Raw genomic sequence first — 24,640 nt, forward strand, 5'->3', positions numbered from 1 at the left:
GTAGCAGGCTACAAGATCAACATTCAAAAATCTGTAGCTTTTCTATACATTAGTAATGAACAAGCTGAGGCGGAAATCAAGAAACGAATCCCATTTACAATCGCAACTAAAAGAATAAAATACCTAGGAATAAATTTAACCAAAGAGACAAAAAACCTATATAAAGAAAACTACAAAAAACTGTTAAAAGAAATCACAGAAGACCTAAATAGATGGAAGGGCATACCGTGTTCATGGATTGAAAGACTAAATATAGTCAAGATGTCAATCCTACCTAAATTGATTTACAGATTCAATGCAATACCAATCAAAATCCCAACAACTTATTTTTCAGAAATAGAAAAACCAATAAGCAAATTTATCTGGAAGGGCAGGGTGCCCCGAATTGCTAAAAACATCTTGAGGAAAAAAAACGAAGCTGGAGGTCTCGTGCTGCCTGACTTTAAGGCATATTATGAAGCCACAGTGGTCAAAACAGCATGGTATTGGCATAAAGATAGATATATCGACCAATGGAATCGAATAGAGTGCTCAGATATAGACCCTCTCATCTATGGACATTTGATCTTTGATAAGGCAGTCAAGCCAACTCACCTGGGACAGAACAGTCTCTTCAATAAATGATGCCTAGAGAACTGGATATCCATATGCAAAAGAATGAAAGAAGACCCATCTCTCACACCCTATACAAAAGTTAACTCAAAATGGATCAAAGATCTAAACATTAGGTCTAAGACCATAAAACAGTTAGAGGAAAATGTAGGGAGATATCTTATGGATCTTACAACTGGAGGTGGTTTTATGGACCTTAAACCTAAAGCAAGAACACTGAAGAAGGAAATAAATAAATGGGAGCTCCTCAAAATTAAACACTTTTGTGCATCAAAGAACTTCATCAAGAAAGTAGAAAGACAGCCTACACAATGGGAGACAATATTTGGAAACGACATATCAGATAAAGGTCTAGTATCCAGAATTTATAAAGAGATTGTTCAACTCAACAACAAAAAGACAGCCAACCCAATTACGAAATGGGAAAAAGACTTAAACAGACACCTACCAGAAGAAGAAATACGGATGGCCAAGAGGCACATGAAGAGATGCTCAATGTCCCTGGCCATTAGAGAAATGCAAATCAAAACCACAATGAGATATCATCTCACACCCACCAGAATGGCCATTATCAACAAAACAGAAAATGACAAGTGCTGGAGAGGATGCGGAGAAAGAGGCACACTTATCCACTGTTGGTGGGAATGTCAAAGGGTGCAACCACTGTGGAAGGCAGTTTGGCGGTTCCTCAAAAAGCTGAATATAGAATTGCCATATGACCCAGCAATACCATTGCTAGGTATCTACTCAAAGGACTTAAGGGCAAAGACACAAACGGACATTTGCACACCAATGTTTATAGCAGCGTTATTTACAATTGCAAAGAGATGGAAACAGCCAAAATCTCCATCAACAGAAGAGTGGCTAAACAAACTGTGGTATATACATATGATGGAATATTATGCAGCTTTAAGACAAGATAAACTTATGAACCATGTAATAACATGGATGGACCTAGAGAATATTATGCTGAGTGAATCCAGCCAAAAACTAAAGGACAAATACTGTATGGTCCCACTGATGTGAACGGACATTCGAGAATAAACTTGAAATATGTCATTGGAAACAGAGTTCAGCAGGAGTTAGAAACAGGGTAAGACAATGGGTAATTGAAGCTGAAGGGATACAGACTGTGCAACAGGACTAGATACAAAAACTCAAAAATGGACAGCACAATAATACCTAATTGTAAAGTAATCATGTTAAAATACTGAATGAAGCTGCATCTGAGCTAAAGGGTTTTTTTTGTTTTTGTTTGCTTGTTGGTTTGTTTGTTGTTGTTGTTTTTTACTATTATTACTACTTTTATTTCTTTTCTTTATATTAACATTTTATATCTTTTTCTGTTGTGTTGCTAGTTCCTCTAAACCGATGCAAATGTACTAAGAAACAATGATCATGCATCTATGTGATGATGTTAAGAATTACTGGGTGCATATGTAGAATGGTATGATTTCTAAATGTTGTGTTAATTTTTTTTTTTCTTTCCGTTAATAAAAAAAAAAAAAAGGAGTGGGGAATGTAAAGAAGGATTTTATAAAGCTTAACAGTAGCTAACTTTTCTTATGTAAAGAAGGATTTTATAAAGTTTAACAGTAGCTAACTTTTCTTATGTAAAGAAGGATTGTAAAGGAAAGAGTTATGGGCCCCATCAGGCTAAGAAAAACAACCAGGGACTTTCCCGGGGCAGTTATCTGCTTCTTGCAACCCCATGACTCCTGGCGCCAGAAATACTTGTTGTGAAACTGTTCGTTATCTACTTCCTACATAAAGCAGAACCTGTAACACATGTTCAACCCTCAAACCCCACCCCCTTATCCTGGCCCTTAAAAAGGCTTCCCAAACCCAGGCTCGGGGCTCTCTGTTCCTGCGTGTTCAGTGAGCCCCACGCATGTGTGGTAAATAAACCCCTTGCATGTTGCATGAGAGAACGTCTCTTGGAGTCATCCTTTGCGTGGCAAAACTCTCGAATTCTTATGGTAGTTATGTTATATGTATCAAACAGTTATCATAATTAATGATTCCTATGGAATTGTAAGAGATGTGGCCCCTGTGGGGTCGAAGATAACTGAAACTATATGGACAGGCAAGCTAAATCAGAGTTTAATACATAGAGGACGATTTGTGCCAAATTTTTGGAATGATAAATACATTATTCCGAGAAATTTATGGAAAATTTTCCTAGGACTGGGATCAATTTTTATAGCGAATTCTAGTAACTATAAGTTCTCTTTAAATAGCAGCCATAAACACTACATGCATATAAGAAATCAAACTTTTAATTGTGAGAATTATTCTCTATTCACTTGTCTCTAAGCATTTATGTTGCAGGAAAATGAGATGATTATAGCAGCAAGGAGAAGAATAGGTATTTGGCTCCCAGTGCAGATGTCAAGATCCTGGCAATCCTCTCCAGAAACACAAACCTGATCCATTTGGCAAAAGAATATCTGAAAAGGACTAGGAGACTAATTGGACTCATTATTACAGCTGTCATTGGAATCATTGGAATTATCATAGTGGCTGCCGTGGCTGGAACTGCATTGTTAAGTTTGGGGCTGTTTATACTTTTTCTCTTCCTCCCCAGCTGTGTTAAACAACAAATAGTCAAAGTCAGAGAGCTTGCCTTGTAGCCAAAGACGGGTAAGCCCCTTCCTTCAGAAATTAAGGGCAACCCAAGCCAGGCACAGTCTTGAAGCAAAGCCGCTTGTTTGTGATTCTTGCAAAAACTCTTGGCTCCCTCCTGAACCAAAGTCAGAGAGCTTGACTGGTGGCCAATGACGGGTAAGACCCTTCCTTCAGAGCTTAAGGGCAACCTAAGACAGGCACAGTCACCTCGGCTTATAAAATAAAAAGGGGGAAATGTAGGAGCCAGAGAGTTAAAACAAGACCTGCAGAATTTGGGGGGAGCAGCCGGCATTAGGGTGGCGGCAGAAAATTGAGGAGATTGTTATCTGCTTTGTTTGGAACAGTCTGGGAGGAAGAGAATGCTTGTTTACCCCAAATGGTTACATTAAGTATGAAGAAAGTCAAGTACTTTGTTTCCTCAGGAAATGCAGGCATGCCTTTTGTTACCCTGTGGTATATAAGCAGGATCTGGTTCAGAACAAAGTGGTCTGTTGTTTGTGAAGGTTAAGCTTCAGACCCCCTGATCCCATCTGTCTGTCTCTTTCTTTCTTTCAGAGTCTTTCTTTCCTTCAGAGCATTCCCTCCCTCCCTCCCTCCTTCCTTCCTTCCTTCCCTCCTTCCCTCCCTCCATCATTCCTTAATATCCTTCGAGCTCTATTTCATAGGAAGCAACAGGGGAGCTTACGTTTTTTCTTTTACCAGTCTTTATAAGTTCAGGTTTCATGCCATAAGTGCTCAAGAAAATCAGAGAGTTGGTTTTCTTTTCTCCCTACTAACTTCTCCCAGAGAGAAAGGTCTAAACAGATAAGGGAGTTGAAGCATGTATTTTCTTCTCTTTTTTTGCAGTGTCAGGGCTTCTCAAAGGAGCTGACTGTAGCTTTCAGTTCAGAGAATATTACAACCATGACCAATGATCTTCAGTATTTCAGGGAGAGAATTTATGGATTTTAAAACTTTTGTATCTGAAAAAAATATTGCTGATGTCCCTGTTTCAGATACTATATTTTACATGTTAGACAACTAAAGATTAAGGACATAGTTGGCCTTTATGCACATGTGGACAAATAATTTAAGTGAGGTCAGGAAGTCCTCTTTCACAAGTTACCTCCTTTCATTGCATCCCCCTGGTGCAGGTCCCTTCCTTGTCCTTTAGGTGACTTGTTGGTTTTTCAGGGGCTGCTATGAAATTGTTCCTATGTTAAAGGGAATGAACTTGAAGGCAGAATCTTGATGGAATATACAGAGCAGGTATGTTTGAAGGAAAACATGAGTCCCACGTGGGAGAAACAACAGTATTTTACAGTTTTACTTAGAATCTGCCCTGGTTTATGTTCTTTTATTGCATTTTACCTTTTAGACCTTATTTAAGTATACCTGTTAATAGCACATTATGAGACATTTCACTGTAGTTCCTCTCATGGTAATAACAGAAGAAGGTAAATTCTGTTGGGCATATATATATATATTTAAATTTTTTATTGTACAGTATAACATATATACAAAGCAAAGAAAGAAAAACAGTTTTCAAAGCACTCTTCAATAAGTAGTTATAGGACAGATCCCAGAGTTTGTCATGGGCTACCATTCCATCCTCTCAGATTTTTCCTTCTAGCTGCTCCAGAATATAGGAGGCCAAAAGGAATAAATATTTTTTTATTATCACAATCAAATTTTTTGTGTGTGTGTGAGAAATAACATATACAAAACAATAAATTTCAAAGCACATCATAGCAATTAGTTGTAGAACAGATTTCAGAGTTTTTTATGGGTTACAGTTCGGCAATATTAGATTTTTATTTCTGACTGCTCTAGGATACTGGAAACTAAAAGAAACATCAGTTTAATGATTTAGCAGTCATATTCATTTGTTAAACCCTTCCTTTTCTGTATAACTCCACCATCACCTTTGATCTTTCTATCCCACTCTTTAGGAGTATTTGGGCTATGCTCTTCTAACTTTTTCATGTTGGAAGGGACTGTATTTGGGCTATGCTGTTCTAACTTTTTCATGTTGGAAGGGACTGTCAGTAATATGGGGTAGGGACATGAAACTAGCTGATGTCCTGGAGAGTTTGGGCCCTCTAGGTTTCAGGACTTATCTGGTCCAGGGACCCATCTGGGGGTTATAGGGATATATTTTTATATTTAAAAAAATTAACTTTTACTTACTAAAACATATTTATAAAAATGGTCAGATCTATGCAGGCCATGTATGTGAAATTCTTTATGGTAAAAATTATAAGATATTATATGATTTCTAACTTTTTGTGCAGAGATGACTGTTCTGTGATTGCCCAGGATGATGTAGAGGTAAACAGTTGTATAGGTTTTTCTCTCTAGGGTAGTGTGAGGGATGAACTCAGAGGGTGAAATGTAATTAAGTAGGACCTATTCATGAAGATGGAAACATGTTTTCCATGCAAGATAAAAGCATACTGTGCCAAGGGTCCCTAAGTCTACCCCCAGGTTCAGTGATTGAGTAAAAGGACTGATATGATTCAGCATATAGTTGTACTCATGGCTAAAATTTATTATGGTTCATTGTAATATTTATAGTGTAAATAATTGCCCTTTAATAATTACAGTGAATTTATGTAGTAAATACAGTGTACATATGACAAAGGAAAATCAACAAAGAGAAAAGGCCCATGGAGGTAGCCAAGTACAAGCTTCCAAGAGTCCTCTCCCAGTGAGTGGACTCATTTCTTCCAGCTGCAAGACACATGTAAAGTGTTGACTACCAAGGAAGCTGGCCTGAGTCTAGGAGTCCAGGGATTTTATTGGGGGACAATCATGTAGGCACATATTGCCTGAGTGAGTGACCACTGTCACTGAAATTACAGACTCCTTGAAGGGAAGCAGGGGTTAAGCCACATTGTTTGTACAATTGTTTTGACACAGTAAGCCATGGTTACCATTTAAGGAAAGTTTTATATCAGTGTGGGAACTGTTTATGAGTCAAGTTCTCAGATGCCAGCCAAGAGCCAACTTTGCAAGGAGGCCTTTCTAAGGGTAATAATCTAAGGCCTGTTCTTGTGACTCTTTTCTGCACTCATATTTAAGGTGCACATATTCTTGACTGTCATGGTGTCAGCTGCAGATGGTTCACTTGTCCCCTATAAATCAGTAGGTCTTTGGGTTACATATGCCAGAGTCTACTGATTGGTGATGCAGAAACTGTATTTTGAAATAAAGTACTGTCTTAATTAGAGAAAGAGAAGAAGGAAGGAGGGGAAAGAAAGGAAAGATAGACAGATGGGCAGACAGAAAAGCCCACTGTTTGGGGGGTTGGAGGAAATATGTGAAAGTAATTTACATCATGCATAAAAGAAACTAGATTTGTTACCATGGTGTCTAAGTAGCAAAGCATCCAGACAATGGAGTCATTTTATAAGAGATATTTTAAGTGATTAGTTATTTTTACTTATTCCGTTTTAATAATTGAAAAGTATTTTCTCAGAGTGTGGCTCATGTCAATTGGTTGCAATTGTTGACAGGAGTCCTATCCTTTTAGTGAAAACAGGATGGTAAAGATACTGGAGATTATCCCAGAAGTCCTTGATGATCTTGCTGCCAACACATGAGATGCTGTAGTTCTCTCTCATTTCTGTGATTGGTGGATAACACTTTTATTTAGTGTTTAAACTTTCATTAGTAACTTGATTGCTTTCATGCAATTGTTTCTACATATTTTATTTTCTTCTTAATGAAGTGAAATAGTTATCTTTTATGTTTAAAAAATCAAGTATATTAAAATTTATTTATCTTTTAAAAATCAACTTTATTGAGATATAATTATGTACAGAAATCTTAACCCCATGAATAAAGTCACATTTCTTTCTTTCTTCCGAATCTGAATACCCTTACTTCTTTTTTTTTTTTTTTTTGCCTGTACTGGTCAAAACTGCCGGTACAATGTTGAATAGAAGGAATGAGAATGGTTTTACTTGTTTTGTTCCTAATCTTAGGTCAAAATATTCAGTCTTTCACCACTTACTATGATATTAGCTGTAATTACAGCTTTTTGGTAGACACTCTTTATCAGATTGAGAACAATTCTCTTTAATGCCTGGCTTGCTAAGAAGTTTTAGCAGGAAAGAATGTTGAATTTTGTCAAATGTTTTTGCTTTGTGTTTTACTGTATGGCTTGTTTTTTAGTTGTTAATATGGTAAATTTCACTGTTTAATTTTTAATGTTACGTCAACTGTGCTGGCACAAAGCCCACTAGATCATGGTATATTATCCTTTAAAAATAATGGTGGATTTGATTTGGTAAAATTTTGTTTGAAATTTTGCATCTCTATTCAACGAATAGTTTTATTTTCTTGTAAAGTTGCTGTCTTTTGACAACCCGGTAATACTGGTTTGATAGAATGTGTGGGGAAGAATTCATTTCTCTTCAGTTTTTTTGGAACCATTTGTACAGATTTGGTATAATTTTTCCTTAAATATGTGGTAGAATTCACCAGGGAAGCCATCTGGGCCTGGAGATTTCTTTGATTTTTAAAAAGACTTGGGGCTATTCATATTATATCTTCATACTTGCACTGTTAATTAGTATCATTCAAGAAATTTGTCCATTTTTAATTGTATTTATTGGCATAAAGGTGTTCATAGTATTTCCTAATAACTTTTTATATCTGTTGAATCTGAAGTGATAATGCGTGTTTCACTTCTGATGTTGGTGATTTATCTCTATTGTCATTATTAGTATGCTAGAGGTTTATTAATTTCATTGATCTACTCAGAGAATCAACTTTTGGTTTCTTTGTTTTCCTCTTTGGATTTTTGTTTGTTTTAAAAAATTCATTGTTCTGGGCCAAGATGGCGGCTTAGCAATGTGTGCATTTTAATTCATCCTCCAGAACAACTAGTAAATAACCAGAAACAATACAGAACAGCTCCTGGGGCCACGTCAGTTACCAGACACACAGCGTACCCCAGTCTGGACCAGCTGGACTGGCTGTGAGCACCCCCAGAACTGTGAGTTCCCCAAGCCGTGGCAGCCGATGCCCCTCCCCCATGACTGCTTCCCAGAGGGGAAAGGAAAGAGACTTTACCAGCAGCAGGGGCTGAGCCCAACCAAATGCCAAGTGTGGAATTAATTAACAAATTCTGACTTCTAAAAATAGACCCCCAGCTCAGGTGAACCTGGTCAAAGCAGAGGTGGCTCATTTTTGCCCCGGCGCCAAGGGGGCAGGGCTCACGGAAAAAAGGAAAAAAGAGAAAGAAACAGAGGTTTTTGTGGCTGTGTTTCTACAAATGTTGTGTTTCTACAAAGAGCCCTGCCTTTGGATACAGGGGCAGGGCTCCTCAGGGTGCAACTACCCCAGGCATCGGCAGAAACAGACTCATCATTTTGAGGGCTTGTCTGGAACCTGTGCCTTCCCCAGGGGAGGGGTGAAGCCCAACTCAGGTGGAATCCCTCTCTCAAGGAATTCAGACACCAGGGCTTGGTAATTTGAAGCCATTAAAACCAGCCTACAACCTCTCCCCTGTCTCTACCATGCCCCCAGCCAAAGTTAAAGGTACTGCATCATCTTATGCTGGTGGGACCTGCAGGCAGACATGCACCACATACTGGATAGGATAGGAAAAACAGAGCCCAGAGACTTCATCGGAAAGTCTGTCAACTTTCTGGGTCTCACCCTCAGGAAAAACCGATGCAGGTGAATCTTTCCTCCTCATAGGAGGCCAGTTTGGTCTGGGAAAATTCAGCTGGGGTCTTTAATACCTATGTAGACCCTCCTCAGAGTGGGGGAAAAAAGGCACCATACAAGCAGGGCAAGAAACAAGAAAATAAGAACTGAAAAATTCTCCTGTGTTAAACAAAACCTAAGCTAGAGGTCCAGAAAAAGCTGAACTGAATGTCAAAGAACAGATAGACAACAAATTCATTCAGCAAGAAAACCCTAGGTAAAAGAAGTGAAAGCAATCTCCAGAATAAACTAATTAAGGTAATTAAATGCCTAGACACCAGCAAAAAATAACAAATCACACTAGGAAAATTGAAGATATAGCCGAGGCAAAGGAACAAACCAACAATTCAAATGAGGTGCAGGAGCTGAAACATTTAATTCAGAATATACGAGCAGACATGGAAAACCTCATCAAAAACCAAATCAATGAATTGAGGGAGGATATAAAGAAGGCAAGGAATGAACAAAAAGAAGAAATGGAAAGTCTGAAAAAACAAATCACAGAACTTATGGGAATGGTAGAAGAGATGAAAAAAACAATGGAAACCTACAATGGTAGATTTCGAGAGACAGAATATAGGATTTCTGAATGGAGGACGGAACCTCTGAAATCTGGCAAGTAAAAGAAAATATAGAGAAAAAATGGAAAAATATGAGCAGGGACTCAGGGAATTGAAAGACAATATGAAACGCATGAATATACGTGTTGTGGGTGTCCCAGAAGGAGAAGAGAAGGGAAAAGGAGGAGAAAAAGTAATGGAGGAAATTATCACTGAAAATTTCCCAACTCTTATGAAGGACTTAAAATTTCAGATCCAAGAAGTGCTGCGTACCCCAAAGAGAATAGATCCAAATAGATGTATTTCAAGACATTTACTAATCAGAATGTCAGAGGTCAAAGAGAAAGAGAGAATCTTGAAAACAGCAAGAAAAAAGCAATCCATCACATACAAGGGAAGCCCAATAAGACTATGTGCAGATCTCTCAGCAGAAACCATGGAGGCAAGAAGACAGTGGGAAGATATATTTAAATTATTAAAAGAGAAAAACTGCCGACCAAGAATTCTATATCCAGCAAAATTGTCCTTCAAAAATGAGGGAGAAATGAAAACATTTTCAGACAAAAAAATCACGGAGAGAATTCGTGACCAAGAGACCAGCTCTGCAAGAAATACTAAAGGGAGCACTAGAGACAGATACGAAGGCAGTAGAGAGAGGTGTGGAGAAGAGTGTAGAAAGGCAGACCATGAGTAAAGGTAAAAAGAAGGAGAATTGGAAGGACATATAAAAGCCAAAAGGCAAAAAGCCCGGGCAGTAAGAACATTGATGTTGATGGATTAAGCTTCCCAATCGGGGGACATGGACTGGCAGAATGGATTAGGGAACAGGACCCATCTATATGCTGTCTCTACTCAAAGGACATGAGGACAAGGACACAAACGGACATTTGCACACCAATGTTTATAGCAGCGTTATTTACAATTACCAAGAGATGGAAACAGCCAAAATGTCCATCAACAGATGGGTGGCTAAACAAACTGTGGTATATACATACGATGGAATATTATGCAGCTGTAAGACAGAATACAGTTATGAAGTATGTAACAACATGGATGGACCTTAGGGACATTATGCTGAGTGTGATTAACCAGAAACAAAAGGACAAATACTGTATGGTCTCACTGATATGAACTGACATTAGTGAATAAACTCGAAGAATTTCATTGGTAACAGAGACCATCAGAAGATAGAAATAGGGTGAGATATTGGGTAATTGGAGCTGAAGGGATACAAATTGTGCAACAGGACTGAATGTAAAAACTCAGAAATGGACAGCACAATACTACCTAACTGTAATACAATTATGTTAAAACACTGACTGAAGCTGAATGTGAGAATGATAAGAGGGAGGAGGGCTGGGGGCATAAATGAAATCAGAAAGGAAGATAGACGGCAAAGATTGAGATGGTATAATCTAAGATTGCCTAGAGTGTATAATGACAGTTACTAAATGTACAAATTTAAAAAATGTTTTTGCATGAGGAAGAACAAAGGAATGTCATTACTGCAGGGTGCTGAAAATAGATGGTAATTAGTATTTTAAAATGTCACCTTATGTGTGAGACTAAAGCAAAAAGTGTTTATTTGTTACAAAGTTTACATTTTGATTAGTCCATTTCCTAATATAACTTATGTAGATAATTGGTTGAACAACATAAATACATGGAACCTTGGGTAAGACGTGAGATTTTGTTGGTTTGCCCAGAGTGATGCCTCAATGAATCCCAGAGTGATCTGATCAGTGAACGAAAAAGTATTTGCAAAGTCCCCTTTGGGGCATATTGAGAACGGGGGAAAATTCAACCTCCCCGCCAAATTCAACAATTTGGTTGTCAGAGTGGACAACCAAAGCTATAGGCTGAGCCCCCAGTCTTGGGGTTTGTTCATATGAAACTTAACCCCACAAAGGATAGGTCAAGCTTACTTAAAATTAGGCCTAAGGGTCAGCCCCAAGAGAACCTCTTTTGTTGCTCAGAGGTGGCTTCTCTCTCCAGTCAACACAACAAGCAAACTCACTACCCTCTCCCTGTCTACGTGGGACATGACTCCCAGGGGTGTGGACCTTCCTGGCAACGTGGGACAGAAATCCGAGAATGAACTCGGACTCAGCATCAAGGGATTGAGAAAAACCCTAGAATGAGCTGAGACTCAGTATCAAGGGATTGAGAAAATCCTCTTGACCAAAAGGGGGAAGAGTGAAATGAGACAAGGTGTCAATGGCTGAGAGATTCCAACAGAGTTGAGAGGTTATCCTGGAGGTTATTCTTATGCATTAAGTAGATAACACCTTGTTATCTAAGGGGAAACGGAGAGGCTGGAGGGAACTGCCTGAAAATGTAGAGCTGTGTTCCAGTAGCCATGTTTCTTGAAGATGATTGTATAATGACATAGCTTTCACAGTGTGACTCTGTGATTGTGAAAACCTTGTGTCTGATGCTCCTTTTATCTACCTTATCAACAGATGAGTAGAACATATGGAATAAAAATAAATAATAGGGGGAACAAATGTTAAATTTAGTTTGAAATGCTAGTGATCAGTGAAAGGGAGGAGTAAGGGATATGGTGTGTATGTTTTTTTTCTGTTTTCGTTTTATTTTTCTGTTTTTTTGTTTCTTTTTCTGAATTGATGCAAATGTTCTAAGAAATGATCATGATGATAAATCTGCAGCTGTGTGATGATATTGTGAATTACTGATTATATATGTAGAATAGAACGATCACATATTGGGAATGTTTGTGTTTCTTTCCTGTAATTTTTTTCTTAAAATTAATTTAAAAATTTAAAAAAATCATTAATTTCTGCTTTCATATTTATTTCATTTCTTCCACCTACTTTGAATTTCATTTTCTTTTCTTTTCTTTCTTAAAGTGGATGCTCAAGTAATTTATATGAGCCCTTTTTTCTTTTCTAATATAAGTGGTAAATCCTTTCCTCAAGATTGTTTTAGCCATATTCCATAAATTCTGATGTTAGGCTTTTATTTTCATTGTGTTCAGAATATCTTCTGACCTCCCTTTTCAATTTCTTCTTGGTCTGTGGATTATTTAGGAGAAAGTATTTAGTTTCCAAATGTTTAGACATTTTTCAGAGGTCGTGCTGGTATTAATGTCAGATTTAATTCCACTGTGTTCTGTACCAATTTGAAGCTGTTATGTACCTCAGAAAAGCCATGTCCTTTTTCCTAATCCAGTCTCGTGGGGACAGCCATGTTTCTTTAGTCCTGATTTAATAGTGTAGTGTGGAAACCTTTGAGCAGATTGTTTCTATGGAGATTGGCTCACTCACGTGAGTATGACTTTTTGATTAAATTACTTTCACAGAGATGTGACACACAATTGTGGGTGGCCTTTTCTTTAGTGGAGATGTGGCTCCACTCATTTAAGGTGGGTCTTGATTAGTTTACTGGAGTTCTTTAAAAGGGGAAACGTTTTTGAGAAACCTCAGATGCAGACACAGACACAGATGTTTGGAAATGCAGAAGTCCCTGGAGACACCAGGAAATGAGAGAACCAACAGAATCAAGACAAGAATCAGAAGCAACAGAGGCACAGACACACGTTTGGAGATACTTGGAGTGCCGATAGAGAAAGAAGATGCCTAGACACAGACATTTGGAGATGGAGAATCCAACACATTTCCTTATGTCTTCCCATGAGATGCTAAGCAAGCCAGAACCCAGAGTTGTGTCCTACAGGAACTACGTGATGACCCACAGATGCTCACAGAGGAAACCACTGGCATCAGAAGTTGGAACCAGTGGAAATTGGAACAAGGACCAGCAGACACCAGTCATATGCCTTTCCATTTTACAGACATCTTCTTTTCTGGAATCAAGGCATCTTTATCTGGATGCCTTAGTTTGGACATTTTTATGGACGTTTCTTTGTGCTCATAGAAAATTCAAGGTATGGTTTTCATATTTTTTAAACTTATTGAGACTTATTTTGTGACCTAACATTTGGCCTAACCTGGAGAATGATCAATGTGCACTGCAGAAGAATGTTTAATTTGCTTTTGTTGTTCAGTGCTGTTTATATCCCTATTAGGTTTAATTAGGTTACACTCCTGTTTCTTTGTTGTTCTTTTGTTTAATGTTATAGCCATTATTGAAAGTGGTATTTTGTAGTCTCCTATTATTATGTAGAGCTTTCTGTTTCCCACTTCAAATTTGTTAATTATTTGGTTGTCTACCATTAGGTTCATATATATTTATAATTGTTATGTCTTGATGCATTGACTCCCTCGTAACTGTTTTGCATTGACTCCCTCATAACTGTTTTTGGGTTAGAGTGTATGTTATTATAGGTACCCAGCTCTCTTTTGGTTACTACATGTTTTATTCTCTCCTTTCACTTTCATCCTACTTGTGTCTTTGAATTTAAAATGAGTCTTTCATAAGTAGTATATTTTTGGGTTATGCTTTTTTTTAATCTGTTTTCCAATCTTGTCCATTTAACTGGACAGTTTAATCCATTTATATTTAAAGTAAGTACTAATGCAGGACTTTCTTCTATGATTTTGCTGTTGGGTCTTTGTAATTCTTAAATCATTTTGTCCCTCAATTTTTCTGTAATACCTACTTTAATATTTACTTCATTTTTTGTGTTGTACTATTTTGAATCCATTCTCATTTCCTACTGTGTATATTTTTCATATATTTCCTTTGTGGTTACCACGTTCATTTGATACCAACATAACTTCAGTAGCATATGCATATGCTCATTGTTCCTATACTCTTCTGTTCCCCCACCTTACTGTTGTACTTGTTACTAGTTATATCTTTATGCACTGTAGATTCAAAACCATAGATTTGTCATATTATGCATCTTCATTTTAGATCCTATAAGAAGTAACAAGTGCAGTTATATACCAATATATATAGTAGTACTGTCATTTACAATTACACATATGGTCACTTTTATTGGAGGTCTTTATTTCTTTATGCTCTTTTGAACCCTATCTAATGTCCTTTCAGTCAGAAGAAGTCCCTTTAGCATTGCTTGGGGATAAGTTTACAGGTTGATGCCCTTCCATAGCTTTTGTTTGTCAGGAAATGTCTTAATCTCTCATTTTTGAAAGACCATCTCGGGGATATACAATTCTTGGTTAGCAATAATTTTCTTTCAGCACTTTAAATATACCATCCCATTTCTTCTTGCCTACATGATTTCTGATGAGAAATTAAAACTTAATCTTATTTGGGAAGTTTTCTGTCATTATTTCTTTGACTATTCCTTATGCCCATTTTTCTCTTTCTTCTCCTTCTGAGACTCCCATAGTGCATATATATTGGTTCACTTGATGGTGTCCCATGTGTTTCTTAGGCTCTGTTTCTTGTTTAAATTACTGTTTTTTGTTTCTGCTACTCATCTAGGATCATTTCAGTTGTCTTGTCTTCAAGTTCCCTGATTCTCTTCTCTGCCAACTCCGATATGCTGTTGAAACCCTGGAAGAACTTTTTTTATTGTATAATATAACATATATACAAGCAAAAAAAGAAAAGAACAGTAATTCTCAAAGCACTCTTCAATGAATTGTTATAGGACAGATCCCAGAATTTGTCATGGGCTACGATACTATTCTCTCAGATTTTTCCTTCTAGCTGCTCCAAAATATAGAAGGCTAGAAGGAATATTTTTTTATCATCACAATCAATGTGATGAAAAAAATCAATGTTTTTTTCTTTTCCTGTGAAAAACACTATATATACAAAAAAGCCATAAATTTGAAAGCACAGCACAAGTGGCTATGAACAAATTTCAGAGTTTGGTATGGGTTACAGTTCCACAATTTTAGGTTTTTACTTCTAGCTAATCTAAGATACTGGAGACTAAAAGAAATATCAATTTAATGATTCAGCCATCATATTCATTTGTTAAACCCTACCTTCTCTTTATAACTCCACCATCATCTTTCATCTTTTTGTCCCACTCTTTAGGGGTATTTGGGCTATGGCCATTCTAACTTTTTCATGTTGAAAGGGGCTGTCAATAATATGGAGTAGCAAGATGGAACTAGCTGATGCTCTGGAGAGGCTGGACTCTCTAGGTTTTAGTATTTATCTGGTCCAGGAACCCATCTGGAGGTTGTAGGTTTCTGGAAGGTTACCCTAGTACATGGAACCTTTGTAGAATCTTATATGTTGCCCTAGGTGTTCTTTAGGACTGGAATGATTTTGTTTGGGCAACAAAAGAGGTCCCCCAGAAGTAAGTCTTAGGCATATCTATAGGTAGGCTAAGTTTCTCTGCTACCTACATTAGTGTCACAAGAATAAGGCTCAAGATCAAGGGCTTGGCCTATTGATTTGGGTGTCCCTAATGTTTGACACAGTATCAGGGGATTCCCTGATGGTAAAGTTTAATAGTTCCATATTTTTTCTCCCATCCCTCAAGGGACTTTGCCAATACTTTCTGATTATCTGCTTACTATATTCTAGGACATATCCAGTAATTACAGTAAGCTATTCAGGATTAAAGGCCCTCATTCTTATTCTGGGCTCCCTATGTTTTGATTGTTCAAACGAGTTGCCCAGACAGGTTGAATTAGATTGTGTGCTACAGAAAATTTAAGTTCTGAACAAAGTAAACATTTCTTCTTTTGGTCTCAAAGAGTATGTGTGGTTCTAAAATATAGACAATGTTTTCCTTACCCCTGTGTTCTGTATTACATGTAAGAATTTTTATTTCAGTTACTGTTGTCTTCATCTCCGGTATTTCTGTTTGTGTTCTTTATAAAATTTCGTTCTCTTTATTGAGGTTCTCGTGTTGGTCATTCATTGTTTTCCTGATATCCTTTAATTCTTTCTTGACACTTTCCTATATCTCCTTGAGCATATTAAGATTTTTTTTTAAATCTTTGTCTGATATGTCCAAAGTCTGTTCTTCTTCATTGATGTTCTTTGAATTTTTATCTTGTTCTTGTTTCTTTGTATATTCTTTAATCTTTTGTTGCACTCTGTACAATTTCACACTTTAAAGTATTAACTCTGGTATTTATTCCCTGAGCTGTCTGTTTCTTGAATTTGCACTCAGCTATTGTTATGGCAGAGATTTCCTCGAGTGCCAGAAGTTAACAAAAACAAACTAATGCAATAAATACCTTTCGCAGTCTTCGAACTTTGGCTCTCTGTTGGCTGGTGCTCTCTTTCAGAGTTTAGCCTTCCTGTCCAGAAGATCAGCCCAAAGTAAATGTTAACTGCAGGGTCCTCTCTGTTTTTTTCTGAGACTGCATCTATTCCTGGGTATGTGCTTGCTCAGGCCTTAGGAATTCTGCTGTTTATAGGAATTCTAATACCCTCTATATTCTCTATGAAACACACTTTAGGTCATCTGTTTTATGACTTAAAGTAGGTAATCCTTTATATATGCCACTTTGACTTAACTGTATCTTACACTGCTGTAGCTGTCCTTAAGCTTCTTCTGCCTGCATGGCAAGTTCTAGGAGGGCGAGCCTGAAACATGTTTCCTACTTTTTAGCCTGTCATGCTGTCACCCATTAATTGGTTTGGACATATAGGCACCCCAGTACGTGCTTAGGGGTTGCTCTGCTCCATGTGGAATAGGGCCAGAGCCCCACAGTGGGAGCTCAGGCTGGCTCCATACCACACCAATGATGGCTGTGGGTGGAATCAGCAAGGTGTCATGAGCTTTCCCTAGCATTTTTAAAGCTGTAGTTTCTTGACTCAGCACTCTCCCTGAAACTCTATAACTGCTTTATAGAGTTTTGAGGAAGACAGTTCTGCCAGTTTTTGCTAGTTGTTCCAAGACTCTGTGGGGAAATAGCTTCCTGGATTGTCTTGTGCTGCTTTCTTTGTTAACCACCTTTATTGTCTTTAATGTCTTTGGGATATGTAGTGATGGTTTCCTTTTCTCTCCTGGTATAGTTGATTTGTTCTTTCTCTTTTATGTTATAATTTATGTGTCAAAATCTTTATCAATTTTATTGATCTTTTCAGTGAACCAGCTGTTGGTTTCATTTGAATGTGTTTCTCTTTTTTATTTCATTTTATTTCACCATTTCCTTTCTTCAGCTTACTTTGAATTTAATTTTCTTTTTCTTTTTCTAATTTCTTACAGTGGATGTTAGATGATTCATTTTAGGACTTTCTGTTTTCCTTATAGAAGCATCCAAAGCTTGCACTTCTATCTAGGCTTTATTTTGTTTACATTTTTAAAATTTCAATATGTTGTTTCACTAATGTTCATGAAGTTCAAAATAGTTTATAGATTCACAGTTGAATTTTCTTCAAATCATTAGTAAAATAGAAGTTTGTTCTTCATTTTTCAAATATTTGGATGTTTCCCATATATCTGTTAGGTTTTTAATGGTAACCGACCGAGAAATCAGAGAAACTGAGTCTGAGTTTAAAATTTTATTGTCCCGGGGCGAGGTTCCCAGGTCCAGGTGCTTAGGGTGCGGGCCGAGGAAGTCGCGCTTCCCCAGGGGCGGCGGGGTTAGATATAGGCTCGCTAGTGAGGAAGTGCTGGCGATGCCTACAGGGCTTCCTGTGATAGGTCAGGAGCTTCGCATGTTTTAGGGCCGTGTGCATAGCTGTGGGCCGTGTGCAGTGGGGGGTCTTTCAGAGGTTTGTCGGGGCAGGCACTGATTGGCTGAGTTTAAACAGCTGCATAACAGGATGTTCGCGGTTTCAGCTCGGGTGGGGGCCTTCCAGCCGGGGGCTGCCGGGCCAGGCCTTACATTCTAGCCATTTTGATATAATAGGGCATTGTAGTCTTTCTGGCTACTTCCTGCTGAGCGGAGGTGTCATTGGGTAGGGGGTTTTAGCTGGCCGGTGCTTCAACTGGAAGGGGGGCATAGGGGTGTAGCAGCATTTGATTGACCGTCACCCAAGAGAGTGCCTTGAGGCGTTCTTGTAGGAACCTTAAAATAAATGCAGCAAGCATTAGTAGCAAATAGATAACCAAAAATGGGGTGAGTATTGGAGTTAGCCATGCCAGGACAGGGGAGTTCCACCAGGAGGATGATTGGAAAACGGCCTGTTTTTCTTTAAGGTCTTTTTGCAGTTTTGTCAGGATGTTGAGGTTTTCTTCTACCAAGCCACTCTCGTTGATGTAATAGCAGCATTGTTCCTGCAGGAATAAACAAGTGCCACCCTTTTCAGCTGTTAAGAGGTCAAGTGCCCTTTGGTTTTGTAGGGTTACCTGCACCAAGGAGATGATTTGCCTTTGGGGGGAGACAAAGGACGCGGTCGAAGCATCGATGGCTGCACTTAGTTTGTCTTCAAGGTCGACAATGGCCATCAAGCTGTGGCCTAATGTGCCCCTTCCTACACCTGTGGTGGCGGCTGCAGAGGCAAGACACAGTCCTACGAGTATAGGTAGAAAAACCGCTCGTCTGCTACGAGGATCAGGGAGGAGGGACAACAGCTCAGCTTCCCCATAGAGGTTTAGCTGAGGGACTAGAGTTGCTGGGATACAGGGTAGGGGAGAGGAGGAGTTTATGGTTTTCGTAAGGGAGCCGTTGAACTAGAAGAAGTGTGTTTCAGTATGGAGTGTGCCGTTTACTGTGATGGTTGTGTTACATGTGAAGTTTGAATGTGCTGCAGCGTAGCAAATGCCGAGGTTAGTAGAGTGGTCCTTGAGCAGAGGAACTTGGAAGGAATGAAACCGTTGGTTGTACCTAACCTTTGTGCTGGTATTAAGGGCTTCTGGTAACAGGGTGGCTGCCCAGAGGGGCTTATTAAGGGAGGTGCAAATGAAGCAGGTGGAAACATGGAAAATGTGAGTGGTGTTGAGCACGCTCGTAACTAGGCGCATAAAGCTTGGCTAGGTGAAGGGGCTTCGGGACTTTGCAGGTTGCAAGATCTTTTGGACTTGAGTTTCACCCTGCTAGATTACGTTCTTAATTCCCAGCAGGGTGTCTATTGGCTTGGTGGTTATAGGGCAATAGCTTCGGATTATGAGCCATTTTCCCTGTGAGCGGGACCACAGGTATGATTTATAGACTGCTTCTGCTTCCCCCTTTTCCCATCTGGCATCCCATGGGTCTGCTATTTTTAATTCTAGGGATTGGTTTGGGTGACAGGTTAGTGATTTATCCGGGTTTGGCACCGGGTAGTAATCCTGACTTCCCTTTGGTGTTGCTGTATTGCAGGAATAGTAAGGACACCCACTGTATGTATCTGGCCACCAGTGGCAATAGTCATGTTTTTGCTTGTATTGGAAGCATAGTGCTGGTGCATGCTCCGTTCCAAAATCAAGGCGGCTTTTCCCCCGAGTAATGATGATGGAGATAGGCTTTTGACAACCTTCTACTGGGCAAGTGGCCTGAACAATGACTTGAGAGTGTTCTGCAGATTCTGCGACCCAAATCTCTTTTATGATGAATGTCCAGTCATATACCTGCATGTTGGGTCAGTGGAGTTAGGGGCGGTGAATAGGAGAAGGGTGAGAAGGATTGTGTGGGGCCCCATGATGGTGTGTGAGGTGAATTCGGGTGGGAGATAACGCGGTGGCTTTCCACCGGTCTGGTGAGGTCAGTGGGTAAAGTTTAAGATGAGACAGATGGATCCATGCGCCATGTCCCAAGAGTTTTGCTGCTGTAGGGGTAGTTAGTAGGACTATGTATGGGCCTGACCACAATCTGTAAAGATTGTGGCTTTAATTCACAGAGTAGGACGCTGTCACCTGGCCGTAAGAGTTTGCTGGGCAGGCGTGTAGAATTGCCTGTTATAACTGGTAGGACCCGGTCCGCATGCTCCCGGAGCAGTTCCCTTAGTAGGGAGAGATAAAGTAGGTATGTTGCTAGGGGAGGTGGGTTGGTAGGAAGGTTGGGGAGAAGAAATGGCCTTCTGTACAGGAGTTTGAATGGGCTGAGGCCTGGGGGCTCTTGCGGAGCAGCACGAATGCACAGTGAAGGCCGGTCCGTTGTCAGATTGAATGGTGTTCGGGAAGCCGAACCGCAGAATGATTTCTTGGTGTAAAAGGGAGGCAGCTGTTTCCGCAGTCTCCTTAGCAGGGAGGCAGCTGTTTCCGCAGTCTCCTTAGCAGTGGGGAAGGCTTCGATCTAACCTGAGAAGGTATCCACAAAGGTTAAGAAGTAGTGGAATTTTTTGTGAGGGCGCATGTGAGTGAAGTCTAGTTGCCAGTCCTGTCCAGGTAGATGGCCCCATAGCTGGTGGGTCGGTAGTCTTGATCGAAGGGCACCTTGGGGCGTAGTTTTAGAGCAGGTAAGACAGGTTTGGTGTGTCTTCTTAATAGCCTGTAGGGGGAAAAAAGGGGATAGAGAAAGCGGTGGCGTGCCTCTGGCCCAGTGTGCAGAGACTGGTGGATTTCAGTAATGAGAGGCAGTAGCTGGAGCTAGGGCATAGCAATTTTTCCCTGGAGGAGGATCCATCCTTCCTGTGATACAGTGCCTCCTTTTTTAGTAGGTTTTCTTTTTCGGACTTAGTGTACTGCGGTTGTGTTTTTGTTTGTAGGAAGAGTATGGTAGAGTGCAGGAGCTTTCCCTAGCTCCCACCTGGGGTCTTCCTCGCAGCGAGACGGGGGAACTCGGTAGCCGACCGGTCCCGGGGGCTCGAAGGTCTGGAGGGCGCGCGAGACGAAGAACGAGTCACGGGAACTGATGGGGCTGGCAAGGCGTCGCGCACCAGAACGTTTATTAGAGGAAGTACAGAGCTTTATATAGTGGCGAGGCGGAAATGGGGGGGGGGCCAGGGGAGGCACGCTGCGTGATTGGTGAGGAGGCTAAGGGTGGCAGCGAGGGATTGGGTGAGGTGAGAGCAGAAAGGTCCAATGGAATAGCTTGAAGATGTTGCTAGGCAGAGAGCTAGAGGAACGGGGCCGAAATTACATCCGGCAGTAGAGGGTTGGGAGGGTGTGACAGTCAGAGATCTGGCTATTGCATCCACTTTAGCATTGCCTTTTGATACTTGGGAGGTTTGTGCCTGATGCCCTTGGCAATGAATAATTGCCGCTGCTGCTGGGAGCTGCAGAGCTTTGAGCAAGTCTGAGATTTGGCTAGCATTTATTATGGAAGATCCTTTTGTGATGAGAAAGCCTCGTTCTTTCCAGATAGCTGAATGACGGTGTACAGTGAGGAAAGTATATTTTGAGCCTGTGTAAATGTTTACCTTCTTCCCTTTTGAGAGGGTAAGGGCACGGGTGAGTGCCATTAGTTCTGCTTTCTGTGAGGTATATCCTACAGGGAGTTTTTTGGCTTCTATTATTGTGGAGTCCATAACAATGGCGTAGGCAGCTATGCATTGTCCCTTGGCTGTAATGTTAGCACTGCCGTCTATATATAAGGTAAGCTCTGGATGGGGCAGCGGCTGATCTGAAATCTGTGTGTATGGTTTGGCCAGGCTAACACCTCTACACAGGAGTGAGTAGAAGATGACATAGGCAGGTCCAGGAAGAGGGTAGCTGGGTTAAGTCGCAGTGAGGTTAAAAGGCTGATGGCAGGGTGTTCTATGAAGAGGAGGTGGAATGTTTGGATGCGTGAAGGTCCCAGATGTTCTAAGGACTTATATGTAAGTAGATCGGCTAACTGGTGGGGCGAGGAAACAGATGGGTTGGCCGAAGGTGAGTTTAGGTGCCTCTTTAGTTAGGTCTGCGGCTGCCCCAAGTGCGCGCAGACACAGTTGCCATCCCCTGACCGTGGCGTCTATTTGCTTGGACAAGTAAGCTACAGGTTGGTGCTAGGACCCCAATAGCTATCCCCTGTCTTTCGGTTGTAAAGAGGTGAAAGGGGAGTTGAGGGTTCAGTAGAGATAGCAGTGGAGCTGCTGTTAATGCCGCGACTAAGGAGCTAAATGCCTTTCGGACAGTGGTTGGGTGGGAGAGCGGCCCAGTTGGCATCTCCTTTGCTGTGGCATAAAGGGGCTTGGCCAGGAGCGCAAAGTTAGGGACCCATTGGAGGAAGAATCCCACAAATCTGAGGAAGGATAAGATTTCATTAGCCGTGGTGGGTGGTTGCAAAGCCATAATGGCTTTGCAGAGGTTGCCAGTGATTTGCTTGGTGGTAGGAGTTGTTGTCAGCCATAAGTAGGAGACTGAGGCCTGGCTTATTTGGGCTTTGGTGGGACAGACCCAATACCCTTTTTTGCCTAAAAAGCTAGGAGCTCGGACAGTTTGGTGTGGGGATCCATCCAGGTAAATGCAAATAGAAAAAATGAGTCCGGGTATAATGGAATGGTGAAGAAGGCATACTTGAGGTCTAGGACCATAAAGTGAGTAGTTTGGGGAGGGATTTGTGACAGTAGGGTGTATGGATTAGGAACAATGGGGTGATGAGGGACTACAGCCTTGTTAATGAGGCGGGGGTCTTGAACCAGACAGTAGTCCCCATTAGGTTCTTTTTTTTTAATTTTTATTTTTTTTATTAATTAATGAAAAAAAAATTAACCCAACATTTAGAAATCATTCCATTCTACATATGCAATCAGTAATTCTTAATATCATCACATAGATGCATGATCATCATTTCTTAGTACATTTGCATCGATTTAGAAGAAGAACTAGCAAAACAACAGAAAAAGATATAGAATGTTAATATAGAGAAAAAATAAAAATAATAATAGTACAAAAAAAAAAGACAGACAAAAAAAAACCTATAGCTCAGATGCAGCTTCATTCAGTGTTTTAACATGATTACTTTACAATTAGGTATTATTGTGCTGTCCATTTTTGAGTTTTTGTATCTAGTCCTGTTGCACAGTCCGTATCCCTTCAGCTACAATCACCCATTATCTTACCCTGTTTCTAACTCCTGCTGGACTCTGTTACCAATGACATATTCCAAGTTTATTCTCGAATGTCTGTTCACATCAGTGGGATCATACATTATTTGTCCTTTAGTTTTTGGCTAGACTCACTCAGCATAATGTTCTCTAGGTCCATCCATGTTATTACATGCTTCATAAGTTTATTCTGTCTTAAAGCTGCATAATATTCCATCGTATGTATATACCACAGTTTGTTTAGCCACTCATCTGTTGATGGACATTTTGGCTGTTTCCATCTCTTTGCAATTGTAAATAACGCTGCTATAAACATTGGTGTGCAAATGTCCGTTTGTGTCTTTGCCCTTAATTCCTTTGAGTAGATTCCCAGCAATGGTATTGCTGGGTCGTATGGCAATTCTATATTCAGCTTTTTGAGGAACCGCCAAACTGCCTTCCACAGTGGTTGCACCATTTGACATTCCCACCAACAGTGGATAAGTGTGCCTCTTTCTCCACATCCTCTCCAGCACTTGTCATTTTCTGTTTTGTTGATAATGGCCATTCTGGTGGGTGTGAGATGATATCTCATGGTTTTGATTTGCATTTCTCTAATGGCCAAGGACATTGAGCATCTCTTCATGTGCCTTTTGGTCATTTGTATTTCCTCTTCTGGTAGGTGTCTGTTCAAGTCTTTTTCCCATTTTGTAATTGGGTTGGCTGTCTTTTTGTTATTGAGTTGAACAATCTCTTTATAAATTCTGGATACTAGACCCTTATCTGATATGTTATTTCCAAATATTGTCTCCCATTGTGTCGGCTGTCTTTCTACTTTCTTGATGAAGTTCTTTGATGCACAAAAGTGTTTAATTTTGAGGAGCTCCCATTTATTTATTTCCTTCTTCAGTGCTCTTGCTTTAGGTTTAAGGTCCATAAAACCGCCTCCAATTGTAAGTTTCATAAGATATCTCCCTACATTTTCCTCTAACTGTTTTATGGTCTTAGACCTAATGTTTAGATCTTTGATCCATTTTGAGTTAACTTTTGTATAGGGTGTGAGATACGGGTCTTCTTTCATTCTTTTGCATATGGATATCCAGTTCTCTAGGCACCATTTATTGAAGAGACTGTTCTGTCCCAGGTGAGTTGGCTTGACTGCCTTATCAAAGATCAAATGTCCATAGATGAGAGGGTCTATATCTGAGCACTCTATTCGATTCCATTGGTCGATATATCTATCTTTATGCCAATACCATGCTGTTTTGACCACTGTGGCTTCATAATATGCCTTGAAGTCAGGCAGCACGAGACCTCCAGCTTCGTTTTTTTTCCTCAAGATGTTTTTAGCAGTTCGGGGCATGCTGCATATATTCAAAAACTGTCTCCTCTTATTTGCCTTGACATGCCCTGACATGTCCAAACATCACTCGTTCTTGCAAGCCTTGCTAATCTAACCC

The 24,640-nt window shown here is 40.0% G+C and overlaps 1 protein-coding gene across 2 annotated transcripts in view; it reads left to right on the forward strand.

Annotated features, from left to right (window-relative positions):
* The window catches only part of LOC143653578 (uncharacterized), a 53,848-nt gene that overhangs the window by 16,888 nt on the left and 12,320 nt on the right, over window positions 1-24,640 (forward strand). The window lies entirely within an intron of this gene.

The sequence above is a fragment of the Tamandua tetradactyla genome, chromosome 13, assembly GCF_023851605.1.
Source record: "Tamandua tetradactyla isolate mTamTet1 chromosome 13, mTamTet1.pri, whole genome shotgun sequence".
Taxonomy (NCBI): Eukaryota; Metazoa; Chordata; class Mammalia; order Pilosa; family Myrmecophagidae; genus Tamandua; species Tamandua tetradactyla.